The 3,754-nt window shown below is 35.3% G+C and overlaps 1 pseudogene; it reads left to right on the top strand.

Moving 5' to 3' along the window:
* Positions 1-602: 602 nt before the first annotated feature.
* On the top strand, positions 603-1,208 carry LOC143652734 (suppressor of cytokine signaling 2 pseudogene; annotated as a pseudogene).
* The last annotated feature ends 2,546 nt before the right edge of the window (positions 1,209-3,754 follow it).

The following is a 3,754-nucleotide window of genomic DNA, read 5'->3' as shown; positions in this document are numbered from 1 at the left end:
ATCCAGGAGTTGAAATAATCAGAAAAGGATTTTAAAATAGCGATGACAAATATATTAAAGGATTTTTAAGATAAATCCATATAATTAGTAAAGAGATGGGAAATTTTAGGAAACTTTTGGGAACAATAAAGTAAAAGAACAAAGTGAAAATCCTAGAATTGAAAAACACCAGAAATCAAAACTTCACTGGAAGAAATTAACAACAGACTAGACATAATAGAAGAAAGGTTCAAAGTAATTGAAGACATATCAACAGAAATCTTCTAAACTAAAGCCTTAGAGGAAAACCATTGGCAAGATGGACAATGTACCAGTGATCTGTGGGACATTATCAAGAGATGAAACAAATGTGCAATTGGAGTCTTGGAAAAAAAGGGAGAGCTATTGGGCAGAAAAAGTATTTGAAATATATTGAAATACTTCCATGTGTATCAAAAACAGCAACCCATTGATCCAGAAAGCTCAGCAAACCCCGATCCGGAAAAGTGCAAAGAAAATTGTCTCTAGGCACATCCTAGTCAAACTGATGTAAAGAAACAAGAAAGGGAAAAACCATAAAAAGCAGTGAGAGGGAAAAGACATAATATATAGACCTTTCCCACATGACCCTGCGGTGCCTCGAGCCCTCCGGGAATGCCACGGAGCGAGTGGAGGACCGCGGGGTTCACCCAAGAGCAGTTCCCTGAGGCGGCGCAAAGAGCCAAGTCCCTTCGGGAGCTCAGTCACAGAGGATGGTCCTGGGGAAGTAGACTGTTAATGAAGTCCAAAGGAAAATTTAAAGAAGCACCAGCAGGAACCTTCTTGATTAGACAGTTTGCATTCAGACTACCTATTAACAATATCTGTTAAAACATCAGCTGGACCAACTCATCTGCAAATCCAATACCAAGATTGGAAATTCAGATTGGACTCTCATATGCGTCAAGTCCAAGTTTGTACAGTTTGACAGTGTGGCTCATCGGATGGACCACCATGTTCAAACGTGCAAGGCTAAGCGAACCGGCAGGGAAGCCCCCTGGAATGGCACTCCCTACCTTTACCTGACCAAAGCGCTCTGCACTGCAGCACCAGCTCTGAAGCATCTCCGTAGACTCATTATTAACAAATGTACCGGTACCATCCAGGGATTGCCTTTACCAACAAGACTAAAAGATTACTTAGAAGAATATAAATTCCAGGTAAACATGCTCCCCATAGAGTGTTTCTGAATGCAGCTATGTAAAAAAGAACCAAAATATAATTTACTGCCCTGGATAATTACACGGAATTCTTTCTAAAAACAGCTGAAGTAAATCTAATTTAAGCATGAAGAGGTAGCTATGTGTTTAAAGTTCCCCCAAATATTTTCACCCGTGTGATGCTTCTTTTAAGGCTGACAGGTTGATCCCTTTAAGTTAAAAATAAAATGTCCCAAGTAAAGGGTGTAAGAGCATTTTGTCAGAATACCTTGCCTTTCTGGGGTTCCTTTCCAGTGGGGTAAAGGTCTTAGCAAAGGTAGTAAATTTAAGAGCTGTTCCTAGGAGCACTGAAAAAGTGGAAGGAAGGAAGGAAGCTGACACAGCTTATATATTTTATATACCTGGTGATCCGACTTTATTTTAGGACATGTTTTTCATTCTGATGTACCTGGAAGTTTTGTTAAACAGATCATAATTGTGAGTATTTATCCCTCATTTTATGTAATTAACCAAATCAACCACAAAAAATTACCAGAAATCCTGTATTTGTCTTTTTACTGCATGTGTGAACTCTGCTATGTGAATGAGTACTGCAGTAATCCACTTAAAGGGAACCTTATTTCAGAAATACTTCATACTGGTGCAAAGGGGAAAGACTTTCTCTTTTCCTTTAAGGCTGAAACAAGAATGTCATGCTATCCGCGTGCAACTCAATCTCTGTTAAAGATTGAGTTATAAAACCATTGTAGAGATGAACATTTTATCCTGTTGAAGTAACTGTGTCTCAGCCTCTTACTATTGACTTTTTTGGAAATGGCTTTAGAAATTTCCAAACTCTCTTTGAATTGCCTAACCATGAATATCAACAGTTGTCTCCCTTCTACCATGTAGAATATTTTGACTTAATTTTCTTCCGGATGCAGGGGAATATGTGCCTATTTTTCGAAGTGTTTATTTACTGCTGTTACTACATATTAGAATATATTAAATAAAAAACCTGACTTTAAAAAAAAGGAAGGACGATCACTGTAAATATATCAAACATATATAGTGGGTAAATATATAAATATTTATACACTCGCAAGCACACACTTGTTTGAAAGACTTTAATAAAGACCAAATTTTATGCTGTGAACGAGAAATGTACTTTAAAGACAATGTTAGGTTACAAGTAAAAGGATGGCAAAAGAAATACTACATAAACATAAAATAAAATAAAGCTGGAATGGTTATATTAATATCAGGCAGAGTAGAATTCACAATAAATACTACCAGGGATAAAGAAGGACATTTAAAAATGATTAGGGGAGCAATCCACCAAGAGAACATAGCCTAACTTAAGTGTAGGTTTACACTGTAACAGAACTTCAAATTACATGAAGCAAAATAGACAGAACTACAGGAAGAAAAAGGTAAAGCTACGGAGAAAGAGATTTGAACTCCCATCTCTCAGCAATGATTAGAACAAGTAGACAAAAAAAATCACTAAGAATATGGAATATCTAAACAGCACTATCAATGATCTTGATCTAGTTGACATTTATGTATTTCCAACAAGAGTAAAACAATGGGAAAATGAAGTAAAAATTACCATTATTATGTTATCAAGAGACATCAAATACCTAGAAGTACATCTACTGAAGTACATATAAGACCTGTGCTTGAAACCTATAAAATACTGCTTAGAGAGAGAGTAAAGAAGATCTAAATAAATAATGCATATATCATGATTACATATTAGAAAACTCAATATTGTAGAAATAGAAATTTCCCCTAGCAGATTTTTTAAAGAAATTGATAAGCCGATTCTAGTTTATATGGAAACATAAGGGATATATAATAGCCAAAACTAACTTGATATAGAAGCACAAAGTTGAAGAACTTATACTATCTTATTTTAAAAAGTTTAAAACTATGGTAGCCAAGACAGTGTGGTATTGGCATATCTTTTTAATAAATGGTGCTTGGGACAATTGGGTATCCATTTGGAAAAAATAATCTCAACTTCTACCTCACACCAAGCACAAATTAATTAAAGATGGAATCCAGTCCCAAACTAAAATCTAAAACTTAAAAGCTTTTATATGGAAACATAGAACAATATCTTTGTGACCTTCAGGTAGGTGAAAATATTTGAGACAGGATAAAAAGGCACTAACCATAAAAAGAAAAGTAACCTGGTAAATAGACTACATCAAAATTTTAAAGTTCTGCTCTTCAAAAGACATTGTTAATAACATGCAAAGGTAAACCACAGACTAGGAGATAATATTCACAGTACATATATCTGACAAAGGACTTCTATTCAAAACGTATAAGAGCTTTCTACAGCTCAGGAATAAAAGGACAAATATTCAGCCCAAATTTCAAAAGATTTAAACACACACTCAAAAAAAGAAGATATATGTTGGCAAATACCACAGGAAAATATATTCAGCATTGTTGTTAACATATATCAGGGAGATGTAAATTAAAACCAAAATAAGATACCACTTCACTGCCACTAGAATGGCTGAAACTACAAAGACTGATAATGTCAAGTGGGTGGTGAGAATGTGGAGGAACTGGAACTCTCC

Source organism: Tamandua tetradactyla, chromosome 12, assembly GCF_023851605.1.
Source record: "Tamandua tetradactyla isolate mTamTet1 chromosome 12, mTamTet1.pri, whole genome shotgun sequence".
Taxonomy (NCBI): Eukaryota; Metazoa; Chordata; class Mammalia; order Pilosa; family Myrmecophagidae; genus Tamandua; species Tamandua tetradactyla.
The sequence above is the reverse complement of the archived record's forward strand: the minus strand, read 5'-3'. Positions and strand labels throughout refer to the sequence as shown.